The sequence below is a fragment of the Schistocerca cancellata genome, chromosome 8 (genome assembly GCF_023864275.1).
Source record: "Schistocerca cancellata isolate TAMUIC-IGC-003103 chromosome 8, iqSchCanc2.1, whole genome shotgun sequence".
In the NCBI taxonomy this organism is placed as follows: domain Eukaryota; kingdom Metazoa; phylum Arthropoda; class Insecta; order Orthoptera; family Acrididae; genus Schistocerca; species Schistocerca cancellata.
Window position 1 is genome coordinate 337,889,567 of NC_064633.1, and position 23,471 is coordinate 337,913,037.

General features: G+C 42.8%; 1 non-coding gene across 1 annotated transcript; it reads right to left on the minus strand.

Moving 5' to 3' along the window:
- Positions 1 to 8,109: 8,109 nt before the first annotated feature.
- On the minus strand, positions 8,110 to 8,184 carry Trnas-cga (transfer RNA serine (anticodon CGA)). The gene has a single exon. It is a non-coding gene; the product is annotated as a tRNA-Ser (tRNA).
- Positions 8,185 to 23,471: the final 15,287 nt, after the last annotated feature.

Genomic DNA, 23,471 nt, shown 5'->3' on the forward strand with positions numbered 1-23,471 from the left:
ATTACAGTGCACGTTTCATTTCCATGTAGAACTACACTCCAGACTTATATTTTGACGAAAGATTTCCTCATCACTTCAGTTAGATGATGAAATATGACACTTTTCCAGAGAAGATTTTCTTGCTATTGCCTTTCGGCATTCTGTATCTTGTTTAATTGGGCCATTATTTTGCTGCCTAAACAATAAAACCTATAAACTACTTTTTTGTTGTTGTGGTCTTCAGTCCTGAGACTGGTTTGATGCAGCTCTCCATGCTACTCTATCCTGTGCAAGCTTCTTCATCTCCCAGTACCTACTGCAACCTACATCCTTCTGAATCTGCTTAGTGTATTCACCTCTTGGTCTCCCTCTACGATTTCTACCCTCCACGCTGCCCTCCAATACTAAATTGGTGATCCCTTGATGCCTCAGAACATGTCCTACCAACCGATCCCTTCTTCTGGTCAAGTTGTGCCACAAACTTCTCTTTTCCCCAATCCTATTCAATACTTTCTCATTAGTTATGTGATCTACCCATGTAATCTTCAGCATTCTTCTGTAGCACCACATTTCGAAAGCTTCTATTCTCTTCTTGTCCAAACTATTTATCGTCCATGTTTCACTTCCACACGTGGCTACACTCCATACAAATACTTTCAGAAACGACTTCCTGACACTTAGATCTATACTCGATGTTAACAAATTTCTCTTCTTCAGAAACGCTTTCTTTGCCATTGCCAGTCTACATTTTGTATCCTCTCGACTTCGACCAACATCAGTTATTTTGCTCCCCAAATAGCAAAACTCCTTTACTACTTTAAGTGTCTCGTTTCCTAATCTAATTCCCTCAGCATCATCCGATTTAATTCGACTACATTCCATTATCCTTAATCATACAGTAAAGCTGCATGCCCTCGGGAAAAATTACGGCCGTGGTTTCCCCTTGCTTTCAGCCGTTCGCAGTACCAGCACAGCAAGGCCGTATTGGTTATTGTTACAAGGCCAGATCAGTCAATCATCCAGACTGCTTCCCTTGCAACTACTGAAAAGGCTGCTGCCCCTCTTCAGGAACCACACGTTTGTCTGGCCTCTCAACAGATACCCCTCCGTTGTGGTTGCACCTACGGTAAAACTACTTTTATGCTTTTATTTACTAATCTAATTTCGTCGCCTAATTTATTGCGATTACATTTCATTACCCTGTTCTACTTTTGTTAATTTTCATTTTATAAACTCTTTACAAAACAGTCCATTCTGTTCATCTGATCTTGCAAGAGCTATGCCACCCATGACAAATTTACAATGTCATAAGCAAACCCAAAATTTTCTTGTGTCTGAACATTAATTACCTTTCTAAATTTCTCCTTCGTTTCCTTTGTTGCCTGCGCAATGTACAGATTCAATAAAGTAGGGAATTGATTACAGCACTGTTTGAGCCCCTCCCTGAGACATAATTCCTGTAATCTGCAGATTTCCATGCGTAAAAGATCTCTTGCATGCACAAGGTCGATAACCGACTGCCTCCTGCAGACCTGAATGTCTTCGGCTTACAACCTAAATTTACGTATTATTTCAGTCACATTTCGAAATCACGCAGAACATATAATTGTAACAGCACCTTAATTTTCTGAATTTATATGCAGCCAAACAAATTAATATATTTGCCGGTGTGGATATCTGTGAGTGAGTCCGATATTGACGTCCAGTTCTCTGCTTCGTGCACATACCACATTATACTAATATGTTTTGGAAGGCAGAAGTGTACGTAGTTTGTAGTGGCGTAATACGCTTAGTAGAGCACGGTTTCATTCAAGTGACCCGTCACACCTGGTATTTGATACAGTGTATGAGTTTTATTGCTTCATTCTGATAACCTCACATAACAGAATTATTGTGCTAACGCGGACGACGTGGTTGCCACCTCGGTGCAGCGAACAGAATATAAGTAAAATGCTACATTTTAATTAACACCAAATTAATTAATATGGCCACACAAAGCCACTTCTGTAATACTGATTATGGGAAAAATTTTATGCCAGACTCAACATTTGTACACAAATGCAAGTGAAAGACACACATCCGTAAATTCATCTTTCTCTTACAAACCGCGACGGAGTTAAATAATAATGAATATTTATTCCACGGGGAAAAAGCTGGCATACTGCGAAGGAGATCATCCGACATTGCAGTATGTTCATTTATGTCTGAATCTAGTCGTCCAGACAACATAATGTTATTTAAAATGCCTGTTGACTTGTACATGAGGAATATTTAGAGCTCTTTCGAACAGAATTGTTTCAAGCAGAAAGTTTTCTCTTACGAATGAGAGTGTTACCGCTAACTACCAATTTTTTTTTTTTTTCGTTGGAGACATTTTAGTCTTGTTGGCTGCTATGCGACAGTGATATTTATTCACTTTGTTTACAAAATAAAAGCACAATAACTTAATACTAAATGTAAACACCACTCATAAGCCTTAGGCATGTTCCAACTGGCCGACTGATACCTAGACGGCAATATGAGGAACAACCTATGATCAATGGACATGTGATCAGCATGTCGCCAATTCCTGCAACCCTTATCATCACTAGATGAATCCTGATGATCTTGCTGCTTCTTTATGCAAGTAGCTTCCCATCTGACCTCACAAGGGCTGAGTGGGCCCCGATCTACATTTCCCTACCTCAGAAAAATCCGAGGAGGTATCGATTCAGGGTCCTTCCGCAACGAAGGCAGCGGCGTTAACCATTCGGCTACGGAGTGTTTCTTTCATTTAAACAATAGAATTCGAAAGGAGCCAATAATTTTCAAATAGCGAAAGCATGGACTAACGCCTCTGCACAGAAGTGATATCTGGCGTTCCGCAAGGTAGTGTCACAGGCCCTCTACTGTTCCTGATTTATATAAATGATCTAGGTGATAATCTGAGCAGCCCCCTTAGATTGTTTGCGGATGACGCTGTAATTCACTGTCTATTAAAATCATCAGACGATCAATTCCAATTACAAAACGATATAGAGAGAATTTCTGTATGGTGCGAAAAGTAGCAATAAGCACTAAACAAAGAAAAGTGCGAGGTCATCCACATGGATCCTAAAAGAAATCAGGGCTGTCAATTCGACTAAATACCTAGGAATTACAGTTACGAGCTACTTAAATTGGAAAGACCACATAGATAATATTGTGGGGAAGGGCCGGCCGGAGTGGCCGAGCGGTTCTAGGCGCTACAGTCTGGAACCGCGCGACCGCTACGGTCGCAGGTTCGAATCCTGCCTCGGGCATGGATGTGTGTGGTGTCCTTAGGTTAGTTAGGTTTAAGTAGTTCTAAGTTCTAGGGGACTGATGACCACAGCAGTTAAGTCCCATAGTGCTCAGAGCCCTTTGAACCATTTTTGTGGGGAAGGCGAAACAAAGACTGCGCTTTGTTGGCAGACCACTCAGAAGAGGCGACAAATCCACTAAAGAGACAGCCTATATTACACTTGTCCGTCCTCTGTTGGAATATTGCTGCGCAGTATGGGATCCTTACCACGTAGGATTGACGGAGGACATCGAAAAAATGCAAAGAAGGGCAGGTCGTTTCGTGTTATCGCGCAATATGGGTGAGAGTGTCACTGATATGATACGCGAGTTGGGGTGGCAGTCACTGAAACAAAGGCGGTTTTCTTAGCGGCGAGATCTATTTACGAAATTTCAATCACCAACTTTCTTTTCCGAAAGCGAAAATATTTTGCTGACATCCACCTACGTGGGGAGAAATGACCATCATAATAATATAAGAGAAATCAGAACTCGAACGGAAAGATTTAGGTATTCTTTTTTCCGACGCGCCATTCGAGAGTGGAATAGTAGAGAAGTAGTATGAAAATGGTTCGATGAACCCTCTGCCAGGTACTTAAGTGTGAATTGTAGAGTAACCATGTAGATGTAGACTAGGCAGTCGAACAGAACGATAAATATTTGCAACTGTTCAATTATTGTGCAAATGGCCATTCCTGCAATAGCGATGTTTGCCAAGTATGTAACATGTATTCAAAAACGTATTGGCTCTACTAAAGAACATATGGTAGGTAGGCATTGTTCTGTTTCACTTCATTCAGTATTACATTAGCAAAAGGAAGAAAGGAAGGTTAGAATTTAACGTCTCGTCGTCGACAGGGCGCATTCGAGATGGAGAAAAAGCTCGCATTACGGAAGAAGGGGGAAGAAAATCAGCCGCGCCATGTTCAAAGAAACCATTCCACCACTTGCTTGAAGCGATTTAGCGAAATCGCGAGAAACCTAAATCTGGATGGCCGGACAGGGATTTGAATCGTCACCCTCCCGAATGCGCGTCCAAGAAATCATCTCGACAAAAACGAAAGGGTTAAATCAGAAAAACGTATGTGAAGGAATGGAGCGTTAATTTTAACGTGCCCACACGTTCTTTCCTCCGTCACTTTACATCGTGGAACTTCTAAATCCAAACAAGAGTGTCTACAAAAAAAAAGGGAATGTCAACTCATCCAACGCCTTGTCAATGAAAAACGAGATACAGCATATAAGAATGAAGTTCACAATAGCGGGGCATCCTGAGCCACGTCCAATGGGCTGTGGCCATATATTGGGAAAAGGCACGTGGATGTGCCTCATATCCACTCACCATCACGTAGTAGACATAATGTCCAACAAGCCACATGATGCTATTGTTCTTCGATAGCACTAGAGAAGCATTTGTTGTATCTAGGTATGTACTACATTCGTCTGATGAGGAAAGTCGGTGACCGTTTGGTGTATGCTTTTCTTGTAAGTAGGGGAAGACGACTATGGCAGGGATGGCGGTTATCGCTGAAACAAGCACTTTTCCGTTATACCGGTCTTTTTCGTCTCCAATTTAATCTGACCGTTTCTCTCAAAATAACCAGTTTCTGAAATAACAGATTCTTGATTTTTTATTGCTGTTATTTCCAATAATCAACGTGGACTTTGAACAAATACTTTAAAAAACTCTAATAAAGGCGAAGGTGCAGCAGACTTCGGTCTATATGGGGTTGAGGCTGTGGCAGAAAAAAAAAAAAAAAAAAAAAAAAAAAAAGACGAAGTTGGAGGAGGCAGGAGCGGCGAGGGGTGAGCGAAAGGTCACAAGTTGGTGTCTTCCCAGCATCGTCACTGTTAAATCCAGCCTAGTCGTCAAATACGAGGTGTCTGTGAAACCTGCTTTCTCAGATCGCTGGACAACATACAAACAAATCGTATTAATGAGTTTTATTACAAAAGGAAAAGATTACAATACTTAACTATGCGATTACACGGATGTGTCGCAAGCAAAGGGCGACATACGAAATAATCAAGTTTCTTCAGTATAGACAATGCTGCACAGTACAAGCGAAATGACTAGTCTTGAAGATGGTCTTGAAGTGGGCCGCTGCTGTCACGTTCTGGTACTGGAGAGGGGTCGGTCAGCGGTACGATTGTTTGACTTCTTCTCACGGCCACATCTTCTCTCTCATTGCCGACTGGCGTGCCGGCTCTTGACTTTACGCCGTAATAGTCACTTTTGGATATTGCCACTTTTTCACGCTTCGAAGCAACCACAAAATTAAGGGCTCAGTTATTATCTCGAGTGTATAGCATCTAAATAAAAATTATACGTTATCAATCAAATTTATCTTCTGTTCCAAGGAACATTGTGGATGCTTGCTCCTTATGTGATGTCGCAAAGGTGTTGTGCCTCCTTCCGTTCTCAATCTTTTAAAACAAATGGAGCATTGTACTTCAATGTTACAGCACTTCTCCCCATCCTGTAATACAACAGATGCAAATGAGCGTTTGGTGTCATTGGGCGGGAGGCCCCTTGCGGGGCAGGTCTTATTACATTCGACGCCACACGCACGCCGGATGGGGATGAAATGATGATGAAGACAACACAACACCCAGCCCCTGAGCGGAGAAAATCTCCGACCCAGCCGGGAATCGAACCCAGGCCCGTAGGACGGCAATCCGTCACGCTGACCACTCAGCTATCGGGGCGGACAATTCAACAGATGATCAAGGATGACAGGGAAGAACGACTAGGGGCGGGGGCGGGCGCAAATCTTGCTCTCTCCACTTATACAAGTACCGTCTAATAAGCCACGCTATATGGTAATATGTACAGTATAGTCTCAACAATGCTGCACTGTTTCTTGTGTCATACGTTTGTGCCTTGTTTCCAACTGTGGGGTTGTAGTTAGCATAGCAGTGATCGATTTTCCAACTTTCTGTAATAGCCGAATATTTCAAAGCAATGGAAACTTTGCGATTAGGCATTACTCATTTTTAAAGAAAGTTTTATATGCCAGATGATCAAAAAGTCAGTATAAATTTGAAAAATGAATAAATCACGGAATAATGTAGATAGAGAGTTACAAATTGACACACATGCTTGGAATGACATGGGGTTTTATTAGAACCAAAAACATACAAAAGTTCAAAAAATGTCCGACAGATGGCGCTTCATCTGATCAGAATAGCAATAATTAGTATAACAAAGTAAGACAAAGCAAAGCTGATGATCTTTACAGGAAATGCTCAATATATTCACCATCATTCCTCAACAACAGCTGTAGTCGAGGAATAATGTTGTGAACAGCACTGTAAAGCATGTCCGAAGTTATGGTGAGGCATTGGCGTCGGATGTTGTCTTTCAACATCCCTAGAGATGTCGGTCGATCACGATACACTTGCGACTTCAGGTAACCCCAAAGCCAGTAATCGCACGTACTGACGTATCGCACGTACTGACGTCTGGGGACCTGGGAGGCCAAGCATGACGAAAGTGGCGGCTGAGCACGCGATCATCACCAAACGACGCGAGCAAGAGATCTTTCACGCGTCTTTGCTTTTTTTTTTTGTTTTTTTTCCTAATAAAACCTCATGTCATTCCAAGCATGTGAGTCAATTTTTACTTCTCTATCTACGTTATTCCGTGGTTTATTAAATTTTCAAATTTATACTGACATTTTGATCACCCGGTATAAAAAAATTACCACTGCTGCTATGGCAAATTGGGATGCCGGTTTTTTTACCGAGTTATTAGTAAAACATGAAAAAATCTGCTATAAACGAGACGGAAAAAATACCGAAAAACATAGGTTATTCAGAAATAAAATACTGATATCGGTTGTAACCGGTAGGTTTTTCCCATTCCTAGTCTGTGGACGTTTCCTTCCGTTTCTCCAGAAGTACGACTAGCTGCTCTGGGCGCTACGCATCAAGTTCTGGAACACCAGCAGAAGCGCACGGGCTAGAGATAGGAGGCTGTGCAGGATGGGCGACGCCAGCGGCCGCCCACCGCGAGCAGCGGCACGCGCTGACGCCGCTGCGTGGGCGGCGCCCGCCGGGCCGGCCGCAGCGCATTCCTCGCGGTCCTCTGCGCGCCGGCCCCACCGTCCGTCCACGCGTTCCCGGGACATCCCGTGGGACTGCCGGGCGACGGGCCTCTCACCACCCGCACGCTCCATCCGCCACGAAAGCACTGAACCACACCTCAACTGCATTACCACTTTGCGATTTCACGTCGTCGTGCTTGAAATCAGCGGCACGAATGTCTAGTTTGTACAGCATGTGATTAATGCCTGAAATACCCTGCCTACCAAACCAATTGAAGCATCGAGAAGGGAACGAGAAAACGAAATGAAACTTCAGGGGTTGTAGGATCTGTGATATCATTTCAGTAGTTAAATCGAGTCAAATTTACAAAGAACTTGGCAGTGAGAGTCCACTTGTTAGTATGATTTTGCTTCCCTTCTGGCCTGGATGCATGCGCTGATTCGGTTGGTTAGGGTGTCATAAGGCCATTGTACACTAAGTTGACAGAAATAATGAGATCCCTCCTACTATGGTGTCGGACCTCCTTTTGCCTGGCCTAGCGCAGCAAGACGACGTGGCATGGACTCAACAAGTCGCTGCAGAAATGTTGAGCTATGGTGTCTCTCTAGCCGACCATAAATGAGAAATTGTTGCCAGTGCAGGATTATGAGCACGATCTGACGTCTCGATTATGTCTCACAAACGTTCGATGGGATTCATGCCGGGCGATCGGGGTGGCCAAATCGGCAACGTTATCCATAAGCATTCCATAGTTGAAACTTCCTGGCAGATTAAAACTGTCTGCCGGACCGAGACTCGAACTCGGGACCTTTGCCTTTCGCGGGCAAGTGCTCTACCAACTGAGCTACCCAAGCACGACTCACGCCCCGTCCTTACAGCTTTACTTCTGCCAGCACCTCGTCTCCTACCTTCCAAACTTAGCAGAAGCTCTCCATAGTTGTTTGCAAACATGAAGTCCATGAGTGGCTGCATATGGTCTCGAAGTAGCCGAACTTAACCATTTCCAGTCAACAATAGGTTCAGTTGGAACAAACGACCTCGTCCATTCTATGTAAACACAGACTACACCATTATAGAGCTACCGCCAGCTTGCACAGTGCCTTTTTGACAACTTGGGACCATGGCTTCATGGGGTCTGCGCCACAGTCAATCCCTACCACGAGCCCTTACCAAGTGAAATCGGGACTCATCTGACCAGGCCACGGTTTTCCAGTTGTCTAGGGTCCGACCGATGTGGTCCCCAACCCAAGAGAGGCGCTGCAGGCGACTCGTGCTATTAGCAAAGGTACTCAGTTTGCTGCTAAAGGTCATTAACCCCAAATTTCGCCGCAGTGTCCTAACGGATACGTTCGTCGTACATCCCAAATTGATTTCTGCAGTTATTTCACGCAGTGCTGCTTGTCTCTGCGCAACCGCCGCTGCTCTCGGCCGTTAAGTTGGGGCTGTCGGGCACTGCGTTGTGCACGGTGAGAGGTAGTGCCTGAAATATGGTATGCTCGGTACACTCTTGACACTGTAGACTCGGAATATTGAATATCCTAACGATTTCAGAAATAGAATGTCCCTTGTGTCTAGCTGCAACTACCACTCCGTGTTCAAAGTCTCTTAATTCCCGTGGTGCGGCCGTAATCATGTCGGAACCTTTCAAATGAATCAATTGAGTACAAATGACAACTCTGGTAATGCACAAGCCTTTTATACCTTTTGTACGCGATACTACCGCCATCTTCATACGAGGGTCTCTCCAAAACAAATGGACACTATTTTTCTAAAAATACAGTTTTCATTCTCTATGTGTGAAAGTTTTACAGTGTGTAGATACATCCTTCCCGCTTGTTTTCAAACTTAGTTCAACCTGTTCCCGTGAGTGGCGACGTCACAGCATGTCTTCAAGATGGCTGCTACACTTGACGTTCTTCAGAAGCAACGTGCTGTCATAGAATTCCTGTGCTGTGAAAACGAGACAGTGGGAAACATCCACAAGAGGTTGAAAAAGGTGTATGGAGATGCTGCTGTCGATCAAAGTACAGTCAGTCAGTGGGCAAGCAGGTTACGTGATGAAAGCTGACACGGCAATATTGAGGATTGTCCTCGCAGCGGCAGGCCTCGTACTGCACACACTCCGGACAATGTGCAGATAGTTAACGAATTGGTAACTGCTGACAGATGCATCACACGGAACGAATTGTCACGCTACGTTGGGATAGAGGAAGGAAGTGTTTGCAGAATACTGAAAGTGTTGGCGTTAAAAAAGGTTTGTGCAAGGTTGGTTCCCAGGATGTTGACAGTGGCTCACAAAGAAACAAGAAAAACGGTATGCAGCGAACTTTTGGAACAGTACGAGAATGGTGGAGATGAATTTCTGGGAGGAATTGTTACAGGTGATGAAACATGGCTCCATCATTTTTCACCAGAGACGAAGAGGCAATCAATGGAGTGGCATCATGCAAATTCACCCAAGAAAAAAAAAAATTCAAAACCACACCTTCGGCGGGAAAAGTTATGGCTATGGTGTTTTTCCATTCCGAAGGACTCTTGCTTGAGGACATCATGCCAAGTGGAACCACCATAAATTCTGATGCATATGTGACGACACTGAAGAAACTGCAAGCTCGACTGAGTCGTGTTCGACTACATCGGCAAAAGCAGGATGTTTTGCTGTTGCACGACAATGCACGGCCACATATCAGTCAAAAAACCATGGAAGCGATCACAAAAGTCGGATGGACAACACTGAAACACCCGCCTTACAGTCCTGACCTGGATCCATGTGACTATCATCTCTTTGGGAAACTGAAAGACTCTCTTCGTGGAACAAGGTTTGAAGATGATAACTCCCTTGTGCACGCTGCCAAACAGTGGCTCCAACAGGTTGGTCCAGAATTTTACCGTGCGGGTATAAAGGCGCTGGTTCCAAGATGGCGTAAGGCAGCTGAAAGAGATGTAAATTACGTGGAGAAATGAAAATATTGTTCCCAAAGGATGTATCTACACACTGTAAAACTTTCAAACGTGTAGAATAAAAGATGGGTTTAAACAAATAATGTGCATTTCTTTTGGAGTGACCCTCGCATTTCTGTATGTGTGGCGATCTTTCCGGCTCTGAGAGAACCTCAGCAACAAGCAGAGACTTGATAAAGGCACTTGCCCTGTATGGACGAGGAATATCCTGCTGAAAAATGGCGCCACGATATTGTAGCATGAGGATGCCGCATTTCCGTGACATACCACTGTACCGTCAGAGTTCCCTCAGCCGTGTTCTGAAGCTGTACCAGATGGTTCCTCGCACTATGACGCCAGAGGTAACACCTCTGTGCCACTGTGAAACGGTGGAAGAATACGACCTCTCCCCAGGTTGCCACCATACTCGCCGACACTGGACATCCGGGATTGTGCTGAATCGCGATTCATCGCTGAATACCATGCTCCGCCACACATCAGCAGTCCATGCTTCCCAGCCACAGCACCACCACAAACCCAGTTATTTATGTTGTGGTGTTGATGGAAACCTACGGACGGGACCGTAATTCCCTAGTCCGCCTGCTGCTAGTCTCGGACTAATCGTGCGGGGTAAAACAGCATGTTGCAGCAAGTCCATTACTCATTCACGGAGGGCAGGCGCAGATCGAAGTGGTCATTATGTGCTTGGTACACAGTACGGTGATACCCCCTTCTGGTGTTCAGTTGCGGTCCACTGGAAACTTAACAAAGAGAATGCCTACCTTCACGTTCCCAACATGAGACCACTATCACATCCCAATGGCCCAGTAATTTACATATTGTAAGATTCGACCGCTGGGAAAACGGAGACCCACAATAAGCTACCTTTGAGGTTTTGGTAACGCTGTCTCACACGCATACAGAAAATCTCAGTATCTTTCACAATGGTCGCTCAGCATCTGACGATTTTCACGTACTTTATATAACCTAACCAAGACGGATTACAGCAGTGGCCACGATCAGGTATAATGCACTCTGATGGGTCGGCCTCTGTGACCGAGCGGTTCTAGGCGCTTCAGTCTGGAACCGTGCTGCTGCTTCGGCCGCTGGTTCGAATCCTGTCTCGGGCATGGATGTGTGTGATGTCCTTAGGTTAGTTAGGTTTAAGTAGTTCTACGTCTAGGAGACTGATGACCTCTGATATTAACTCCCATAGTGCTTAGAGCCATTTGAACCATTTGAAGAACACTGTGATGGACATTCTACATGTGACAGAAAATTACAATGATAATCATTTACATATCCGTCAGCGGAGTGTACGTGTACGAAGTTACATTGACATCGAAATATGTCTTCTGGATGCTTAACGTTTTCGTAGGGCAGCGTAAATTTTCCTTGCTGGATGCAAGGTTGGGACCCTCATTTTCTTGAAATGCGTCAAGTTGAGTATCGTGAAGTACAACGATATATTTATGGAGGAAATATGGTAAATGTTGTTCGTGCAAGCACAGGACGTAAACTACAGTATTCACATCATCATTTTCTTTAACGGAATACTGTGGCTTTTGTGTTTACTTTTCTTAGAGACTTTAACAACATCGTATACGAGTATACTGCTCAAAGATTGTATCGCTTGCGTCGACTTCTTTGGAGACGTCCCCATTCTACTTACTGGCCGAATCAATTTAGTAGACGTTGGAGAACGTATGCGAAAAACTGTACCTATCGTTCGTTAGGTTAGGTTAGGTTAGTGTTGTTTAATGTCCCGTCGACAACGAGGTCATTAGAAATGGAGCGCAAGCTCGGGTTAGGGAAGGATGGGGAAGGAACTCGGCCGTGCCCTTTCAAAGGAGCCATCCCGGCATTTGCCTGAAACGATTTAGGGAAATCACAGAAAACCTAAATCAGGATGGCTGGAGACGGGATTGAACCGTCGTCCTCCCGAATGCGAGTCCAGTGTGCTAACCACAGCGCCTCCTCGCTCGGTCCTATCGTTCGTGGGAGAGCACATGACTCCTCACTCCCTGGCACTTGATACCTACCGTTCATAGTTCCACATTTCGCTCCTGGAAACACATTTCCGACAGACAGTGTTGCAATAAGAATATTGTAAAATCGAAGAGAGCTTGGATAAGTTCGTGGGAAATCTTTATTCACGTGGTTTTTATTTTGAGTCCATCAAATGTCATCAACAGCTGCCAGAATATAGCTAGAAGAACAAAGCTGCCTATCAATCACATACACACCTATTCGTTGGACGATATATACCATTGGGAAAAAAGTTTTGCTCGGCGTGCATATCTGCATATGTGTGATGGGTTAGATTTAAGGAGAGCAGGGAATGAAAGAATAAGCTGGAGAGTTCGTATTGTTGTTCGTAATGGGTGCCTAGAGGCCAGATTTTACAGTATGGAAAGCTGGATGTGAGCTTTCGAGGTATGTTAACAATCTGGCCCGTCTATATAAGCTGAGCTGTCCCACACCATCCAAGGAATGCAATAATAATGCACCTTTACTTTTACTTAGATTGCAGAGGCGCCTTTACCTATCGCTTTCCTGGATTGTTATTAGATACGTTTATTTACAATCTTGAGCTCCGTCTATTATGCTGCTATCAAGTGATAGCTGACTATCTATAGATTTATACGTATATATGATTTAAAATCCCCGCTGTGCTTTTCTTCCTGTATGTGTGAAGGTCACTCTCAGGAAGTATTGTAGGGATTTTGATATGGTTTTCACTTACAGACCGGCTCATTCACTACGAAGTTTCATGTGTAAAATTCATTAGTGCTGTGCTAGACAAGACGTCCGGTCGCAGATATTTAGTGATATCCTTGCGAAGCCGGAGCGAGTCGATAGTTAAATTTAAGGTTTATATTGCAATGCCTGGGGTTATTCTGCGTTACGACGCAAAGTTGAATTGAATATGCATGCGATAAGCGGTTCGAGTCCCGGTCCGCCACAAATTTTCATTGTCGTCATGGTTGTCCATATTCGCAGTTGCGAATACATTTAATGTATTTCATAACGGCTATAGTCGTCGCAGTGCCTGTTCCTTTGAACATGCATGCCTGTCCCAAGGAACTTTGCATCGTAATTCAGAAGACCACAGGCACTGCAATATTCTGTTTATCTACCAACAGTGGGCAAGTGACGTTCAAGCAAAATGTTTCACCTGTATGGAAATATACATAATGGATGTACAAGTACAGGTTGTAGTCGCATGGTTGACGACATATGGAAGTTCGGGTCTGGCCGTGCGTCGTGCAAATGGTGAGGCGCCCTCTCGCAATAAGCGGTCATTGTCATCATTCCATTCTACAGCTGATGGTTGCCCATATTCGCAATTGAGAATATATTTAATGCAAAATTTTAAGGGTTTTCAGCAATTTAATAGTCGTTAGTTGATATAATAGCATTTTGTTGAATGACAGCTTGGCAGTGATCCGATTGTTTTCTGTTTACTTGCCTCCACAGCCCTGCAGTATATTAAACTTTTCTTAGATGTATTTATTCACAACCACGATTTCAGCCAATTACACCATTATGAAGTAACAATCCGGGCGTAAAATGCTGTCGTTTTTGAAATACTGAAGAATTGCGGACGGAAGTAAACAGAAAATAACCGCACGTATTGGGAAAGAATTTTCCTACCACGAAAACACTAACAACAGTAGTTCAGCAGGTATACATTTTTGGACAGTTTAAAGTCAAGGTGACTGCAGCACTTTGGTTGTACAAAAGGCTATTGGTTGTGCTACTGTAGCTGATGATCGGCAGGCAAGGGCGAATGGCCGTTTTGTACCCAGGGGTATCGTTACCTTGAGACAAAACTTCGATGGCGCATAAGTTCTCTTGGGCCCGCTTGTTTATACCGATTACACAGCTGAACAGCACGACCTCTCCACAGGAATCTTCACTACGGACTGTCCAGTGAAGCTTCAGAAAGGTGATGCTGGTGCTGGTGTAGAAATAGGACGGTGTATAGGAAAGGACATCGTCAGAACCCAGCAGTATCGTTGTTCTGAAGAGGAGTGTTGCAGAGGCGGTGGAAATGTCGGTATTGTTAGCAGATTTTTAGCGTTACGAAAAGACGCGGCCTAATACTGAAAAGGATTTTATGTAAATTGACACTGGACGTGGAAAGTTACTTAAACGCACTTAATGGCTCTGAGCACTATGGGACTTAACATCTGAGGTCATCAGTCCTCTAGAACTTAGAACTAATTAAACCTAACTAACCTAAGAACAGCACACACATCCATGCCCGAGCGGTCGCGCGGTTCCAGACTGAAGCGCCTAGAACCGCTCGGCCACACTGACCGGCTAAACGCACTTAAGTCCATATGGTTTTTTGTTGCGACATTTTTCGAATCATCACTTTTTATTCTTTAGCAAGAAACTGAGTTCATTACGTACCCAAATGTTATGAATTTATGTGGTCTATGCAGAAAATAAACGTATGAAGCTAAAAAAGCATTTTAAAAGTTGCGTATTAAAGTACAGATATTAATTTGTGTGTTCAGAACAGGTAATCAGCGCTAATGTTCGTACATTTCCGTGGCGGAATACGAGAGCTCTCTCTTTTTTTACTTTTTTATTCCACCGTCGCAGACATGCTCCGCCGATCCGTCAAACAATTTTACTCCGTCTCTTAAAGCTCATTATAGAATAGAAACGTCTTTCCTCCCACTTGTTGCTTCAACTTCTGAACCAAATGCAACTACAAATTCTGGATTATCAGATGTATGTACTGAGTTTTTCCCTCCCGTAAAACTGCACTAATTTATGTGCCTCACGTGCAGCGTGCCGACTGGACTTGTCCCACAGTTTAAATAATTACGCAAGACAACACTTCTTGCCACTTGTTTTGTATACTCGTTCTGAATATAGTGCTTATATTGTCTCTGAGTACACACTGTCATTGGCAGTGAATTCCGAAGATCAAAATTCTATGAAAGATTTTCTTTCCTCTTAATTGTCTATCATAAATTATTTGGAGACTCTTTTAATGTCACAACACAGCTTCCGCACTTAAAAAGATTTGGATTAAACACAGCCACTTATACTCATTTTTAGAACATATTCGTTCCGGACATAGTTCTAGTGATCTTACAGATAGCAAGAGGAAACAGTTGTAGTCTCTACGGAGTAAAAAATCTTTGCTACCATTTTTTAAATTACTCATATTTGTGTTTCTTGAATACACTTGTAATGCGCATTGCTGTCGTGACTACCTTCCACATATTGAGCGTGTACGTGTAGCCACAGCTCACCTTGAGTGCACACAATCGATGTGGTGCAATCGATTCTGAAACGCCAGAACGAAACACAACGTTACCTAGTAACTAACTACTAGAGCTGTTGCGAGTCTCACAGGACATTGATAAAACTAAAGCTAAGCAATCCATGGTGTAGAAGACAATTTCCAGCAAATGAATGAAACAGTCGACGACGTGCTTTAGGGGAATTCTATTAATTTTTATGGATTAGTTCAAAAATTTGGTAATATTATTTGTATCAACATCACTTTACATCAACATTACTGATGTGGAGACATAGGTGCCTACCACAAATTGATAATTACTTGGTTTGGTCGATTTCTTCTGTCAGAATGCAACAGATTCTTCTAAACAATTGATTTACCCTCCGACAATATTGCTATCGATGTAACGACATTTATTTAAAAAATCGCAACAAATGGAGTCCACAACATTGCTTAATGTTATGTCTAAGGTCACCACGATAACAAACAAAATTCGTTTTTCTGTACGGAGACATTGGACTGCATAGAAGGCCAAGGTACAGAGATTCTGTCGTCAGTAAAAAGAAATTTCCTATAAGATGTTGCGTATCAAGAACTACAAAATCATTATTGTCAAAGTCAATGCGAAGCGCAAAGCGATGATTTAATCACATAGTTTACTAAAACGTCATTTAAAAATACAGAAGTAATACAAGAGAAATAGCAATTTCATCTTCCCACTGCTACTATCTCTCTCGTCTGCTGATATAACCTCTTTTGTAAAACATAATCATCAAGAAAGCGTCTTTATTAGGGCCTCTTTGTTGAAGAGCAGATAATATCATAAGCACCTCGGCCCTCTTGATGTCTAGTTCGCGCAAAATTTATAACTATTTTCTAGCTATGATAAATTTTTTTCATTTGGATGAATATGTTACTGATATTAATCATAAACGTATCATCCTCCATTGTATATGACTTTCACGGAACATTGCGATACTTTCAAACATATCATCCTCCATTGTCTACGGCTTTCACGGAACATTGCGATACTTTTTCAGTACAGATATTTTCTGCTTCAGAGTTGAATGGCTCATTATAATGTGAAAAACAATTTTGCAATCCAGTGAACTTCATCCAAGACACAGTAATCAAAAGAAGATAATCTAAGCGAGTAATATAACCTGATCATCTTGTATATCCTCAACAAATTACACATTTATCCCATCAGATGAGTAACCCTAGGATGCACAGAATCTACTGAACGGGACACTGATTCTCTGAGAACTCATCCAATCCATTCTGTTCCTGGTGCTCTCAACACATCCACTCACACATCAGAAACCTATCATCGGTATTATAGCCATACGATTTTAGAACAAATCGCCCTATAATCTGAATCGAATCCAAAACCACTTTACCTTCGTAAGGAGATCAAAACTTTATCTGTTGTCATAGGCGTAGCTTCCCTCTCGTCATATCCCAGCCAGTAAAACTTTATCTGCCTTTCGTAGGCTTACCTACCCTCTCGCCATTTCCGAGCCATTTTCTTTCTGTCTAACAGGGAACCAGTATCTCTGCCACACTGTAAACTATCTGTGCTTTTTTCATTACTTTTTATTTATATGTACGCTTTTATCATTCCTTTCTATTTATGTTACCTTCCTCGCATTTCATCTGCTAAGCCTACCCAACTGTTTTTCGGTCTTCCTCTTAGCATCCAACTTCTTCTCCTCAGTGATTCCTTCAGTACAGTTGTCATACGTTTCTGTTAAAAGTATCTCACAAGAAAGTGATGAGGAAATTGCGTAATGTTAATAGAAAAGGAGAAAACAAATTCTGACACCAAAGCTGCTTTATTTATTGGGTGAGTAGTTTCGGTCTTTGCCCAAGTTCACGAGCCACTATTTGTCTTTAGAATATGGTTCAAATGGCTCTGAGCACTACGGGACTTAACTTCTGAGGTCATCAGTCCCCTAGAACTTAGAACTACTTAAACCTACCTAACCTAAGGACATCACACACATCCATTCTCGAGGCAGGATTCCAACCTGCAACCGTAGCAGTCGGCGGTTCCAGACTGAAGCGCCTTGAACCGCTCGGCCACACCGGCCGGCCTTTAGAATATGGTTGATGTGGACGGTTCTATTTATGTGGACACACTTAAATATATCTCATATCTTCATTAGCCAGCATGATGTGATCCACGTGAAAATAATATTGTATACACAATGGATAAATTGATGCTATTCGATTACACTGTGTCTCATGCTGGTTTTTTCTACAAGAACAAATTCTCTGCTCCCTCTATTGAAAACAGTCAGATGCTGAAAACTTTTCTTCCTTAGCTTAAAACCTCGCACGACCACTTTTCAAATATGCAGCACTTAAGCGCTCTTTAGAACCACAATACCACAAACATCTGGAAAATAATATCCAAGCGATGCGTTGTAGCGATAAACGTTACGAAATTAATGCAGCGACCTGAGATGTGCACGCTAACATAAATGTGACATGATATACGAGATGTCTAGGAGGAAAGTGTGAAACGCTCTACTAGTATTTTCAGTAACAAGTTTCAGCTCAGACCAAAGAATCACGGAGTGTCGGAGAAAAATGTGTCATGGGAACTTCAGACCGATAGGTTATCTCTAGGAATGACCAACGCCTGCATGACGTCACTGCTGGCTGCTTTCCCTAAATAAGGCCTACCGCAACGGCGGCACCGGCCCTGAGCTTTGGTCTGCAGCTGTGGCCGCCTCTTATCACAAACGTCTACCACCAACGCCCCATAAACGCGATCCCACCCACCAAACAGGTCCGATGTCACATTCCTTTCTAAAACCATGATGAATAATTTACAACGTGTATCATGCTAATGCCATTCAAAAAATGGCTCTGAGCACTATGGGACTTAACATCTGTGGTCATCAGTCCCCTAGAACTTAGAACTACTTAAACCTAACTAACCTACGGACATCACACACATCCATGCCCCAGGTAGGATTCGAACCTGCGACCGTAGCGGTTCCAGACTGAAGCGCCTAGAACCGCACGGCCACACCGGCAGGCCTAATGCCTTCATTTTGTGATTACAAGCCCATCTGAGTTATTATGTTTGAGGAAAAAAATGGTCTCTAAAGGACGTAGCAAATATTGTTAAGTATTACCGACTTATCCCTGTCCCTTTCTGTCTCCACTTTCTCCTCAAACGCCCCCTCCCCCATCTCTCTCTCTAAAATTCTCAGCCCACTCACTCTCTCTCTCTCTCTCTCTCTCTCTCTCTCTCTCTCTCTCTCCCTCTCTCTCTTTTTCCTTATTCACCAACTCTCTCTCACTATATAAATCAACTATCTCTCTCTCTCTCTCTCTCTTTGTCCTAATCATCTGCAGCCACTGTCAGAGTTGACAACTGTTGTTGTCGTTGTCGTCTTCAGTCCAGAGACTGGTCTGATGCAGCTATCCATGATACTCTATTCTGTAGGAGCTACTTCATCTTCGAGTAACTACTGCAACCTACATCCTTCTGAATCTGCTTAGTGTATTCATTTATTGGTCTTCCTCTCCTTGTCTTCAGTCCAGAGACTGGTTTGATGCAGCTATCCATGATACTCTATTCTGTAGGAGCTTCTTCATCTTCGAGTAACTACTGCAACCTACATCCTTCTGAATCTGTTTAGTGTATTCATTTATTGGTCTCCCTCTACGATTTTTACCCTTTACGCTTCCCTCCAGCACTAAATTGGTGATCCCTTGATGCCTCGGAATATGTCATACCAACCGATCCCTTCTTCTAGTCTAGTTGTGCCACAAATTCCTCTGCTCCTCAATTCTGTTCAGTACCTCCTCATAAGTTATGTGATCTACCCATCCAATCATCAGCGTTCTTCTGTAACACCACACTTTCAAAGCTTCTATTCTCTTCCTGTCTAAACTGTTTATCGTCCATGTTTCATTTCCATACACGGCTACACTCCATACAAATCTTTCAGAAAGGACTTACTGACACTTAAATATATACTCGATGTTAATAAATTTCCCCTCTTCTGAAAAGCTTCCCCCCCCCCCCCCCCCCCCCATGAACCATAGACCTTGCCGTTGGTGGGGAGGCTTGCGTGCCTCAGCGATACAGATAGCCGTACCGTAGGTACAACCACAACGGAGGGGTATCTGTTGAGAGGCCAGACAAACGTGTGGTTCCTGAAGAGGGGCAGCAGCCTTTTCAGTAGTTGCAAGGGCAACAGTCTGGATGATTGACTGATCTGGCCTTGTAACAATAACCAAAACGGCCTTGCTGTGCTGGTACTGCGAACGGCTGAAAGCAAGGGGAAACTACGGCCGTAATTTTTCCCGAGGGCATGCAGCTTTACTGTATGATTAAATGATGATGGCGTCCTCTTGGGTAAAATATTCCGGAGGTAAAATAGTCCCCCATTCGGATCTCCGGGCGGGGACTACTCAAGAGGATGTCGTTATCAGGAGAAAGAAAACTGGCGTTCTACGGATCGGAGCGTGGAATGTCAGATCCCTTAATCGGGCAGGTAGGTTAGAAAATTTAAAAAGGGAAATGGATAGGTTAAAGTTAGATATAGTGGGAATTAGTGAAGTTCGGTGGCAGGAGGAACAAGACTTCTGGTCAGGTGACTACAGGGTTATAAACACAAAGTCAAATAGGGGTAATGCAGGAGTAGGTTTAATAATGATTAGGAAAATAGGAATGCGGGTAAGCTACTACAAACAGCATAGTGAACGCATTATTGTGGCCAAGATAGATACGAAGCCCATGCCTACTACAGTAGTACAAGTTTATATGCCAACTAGCTCTGCAGATGACGAAGAAATTGAAGAAATGTATGATGAAATAAAAGAAATTATTCAGATAGTGAAGGGTGACGAAAATTTAATAGTCATGGGTGACTGGAATTCGAGTGTAGGAAAAGGGAGAGAAGGAAACGTAGTAGGTGAATATGGATTGGGGCTAAGAAATGAAAGAGGGAGCCGCCTGGTAGAATTTTGCACGGAGCACAACTTAATCATAGCTAACACTTGGTTTAAGAATCATGATAGAAGGTTGTATACATGGAAGAACCCTGGAGATACTAAAAGGTATCAGATAGATTATATAATGGTAAGACAGAGATTTAGGAACCAGGTTTTAAATTGTAAGACATTTCCAGGGGCAGATGTGGACTCTGACCACAATCTATTGGTTATGACCTGTAGATTAAAACTGAAGAAACTGCAAAAAGGTGGGAATTTAAGGAGATGGGACCTGAATAAACTGAAAGAACCAGAGGTTGTACAGAGTTTCAGGGAGAGCATAAGGGAACAATTGACAGGAATGGGGGAAAGAAATAGAGTAGAAGAAGAATGGGTAGCTCTGAGGGATGAAGTAGTGAAGGCAGCAGAGGATCAAGTAGGTAAAAAGACGAGGGCTAGTAGAAATCCTTGGGTAACAAAAGAAATATTGAATTTAATTGATGAAAGGAGAAAATATAAAAATGCAGTCAATGAAGCAGGCAAAAAGGAATACAAACGTCTCAAAAATGAGATCGACAGGAAGTGCAAAATGGCTAAGCAGGGATGGCTAGAGGACAAAGGTAAGGATGTAGAGGCTTATCTCACTAGGGGTAAGATAGATACTGCCTACAGGAAAATTAAAGAGACCTTTGGAGAGAAGAGAACCACTTGTATGAACATCAAGAGCTCAGATGGAAACCCAGTTCTAAGCAAAGAAGGGAAAGCAGAAAGGTGGAAGGAGTATATAGAGGGTCTATACATGGGTTATGTACTTGAGGACAATATTATGGAAATGGAAGAGGATGTAGATGAAGATGAAATGGGGGATATGATACTGCGTAAAGTGTTTGACAGAGCATTGAAAGACCTGAGTCGAAACAAGGCCCCGGGAGTAGACAACATTCCTTTAGAACTACTGACAGCCTTGGGAGAGCCAGTCCTGACAAAGCTCTACCATCTGGTGAGAAACATGTATGAGACAGGCGAAATACCCTCAGACTTCAAGAAGAATATAATTCCAATCCCAAAGAAAGCAGGTGTTGACAGATGTGAAAATTACCGAACAATCAGTTTAATAAGCCACAGCTGCAAAATACTAACACGAATTCTTTACAGACGAATGGAAAAACTGGTAGAAGCCGACCTCGGGGAAGATCAGTTTGGATTCCGTAGAAATGTTGGAACACGTGAGGCAATACTGACCTTACGACTTATCTTAGAAGAAAGATTAAGGAAAGGCAAACCTACGTTTCTAGCATTTGTAGACTTAGAGAAAGCTTTTGACAATGTTGACTGGAATACTCTCTTTCAAATTCTAAAGGTGGCAGGGGTAAAATACAGGGAGCGAAAGGCTATTTACAATTTGTACAGAAACCAGATGGCAGTTATAAGAGTCGAGGGACATGAAAGGGAAGCAGTGGTTAAGAAGGGAGTAAGACAGGGTTGTAGCCTCTCCCCGATGTTATTCAATCTGTATATTGAGCAAGCAGTAAAGGAAACAAAAGAAAAATTCGGAGTAGGTATTAAAATCCATGGAGAAGAAATAAAAACGTTGAGGTTCGCCGATGACATTGTAATTCTGTCAGAGACAGCAAAGGACTTGGAAGAGCAGTTGAATGGAATGGATGGTGTCTTGAAGGGAGGATATAAGATGAACATCAACAAAAGCAAAACGAGGATAATGGAATGTAGTCGAATTAAGTCAGGTGATGTTGAGGGTATTAGATTAGGAAATGAGACACTTAAAGTAGTAAAGGAGTTTTGCTATTTGGGGAGCAAAATAACTGATGATGGTCGAAGTAGAGAGGATATAAAATGTAGACTGGCCATGGCAAGGAAAGCGTTTCTGAAGAAGAGAAATTTGTTAACATCGAGTATAGATTTAAGTGTCAGGAAGTCATTTCTGAAAATATTTGTATGGAGTGTAGCCATGTATGGAAGTGAAACATGGACGGTAAGTAATTTGGACAAGAAGAGAATAGAAGCTTTCGAAATGTGGTGCTACAGAAGAATGCTGAAGATTAGTTGGGTAGATCACATAACTAATGAGGAAGTATTGAATAGGATTGGGGAGAAGAGAAGTTTGTGGCACAACTTGACCAGAAGAAGGGATCGGTTGGTAGGACATGTTCTGAGGCATCAAGGGATCACCAATTTAGTATTGGAGAGCAGCGTGGAGGGTAAAAATCGTAGGGGGAGACCAAGAGATGAATACACTAAGCAGATTCAAAAGGATGTAGGTTGCAGTAGGTACTGGGTGATGAAGAAGCTTGCACAGGATAGAGTAGCATGGAGAGCTGCATCAAACCAGTCTCAGGACTGAAGACCATAACAACAAACAACTGAAAAGCTTTTCTTTCCCTTGCTAGTACACATTTTATATCGTCCCTACTTCGACCGTCATCAGTTACTTTGCTTCCAAAATTGCAAAACTCATCTACTAATCTAAGTGTCTCGTTTCCTGATCTAATTCCCTCAGCTTAACCTGATTTAATTCGACTACTTTCTATTATTCTCACTTTGCTTTTGTTAATGTTCATCTTATATCCTCCTTTCAAGACACTGTCCATTCCGTTCAAATGCTTTTCCAAATCCTTTGCTGTCTCTGATAGAATTACAGTGTCGTCGTCAAACCTCGAAGTTTCATTTCTTCTCACAGGACTTTAATTCCTACTCCAAATTTTTCTTTTGTTTCCTTTACTGCTTGTTCAATACACGGAATGAATAACGTCGGGGATAGGCTACAACCCTGTCTCACTCCCATCTCGACCATTGTCCCTCAACTCTTGTAAGTGGTATCTGGTTTCTGTACAAATTGTAAATAGCCTTTCGCTCCCTGTATTTTACCTCTGCCTCCTTCAGAATTTGAAAGAAAGGATTTCAATCAACATTGTCAAAATCTTTGTCTATGTCTACAAATGCTAGAAATGTAGGT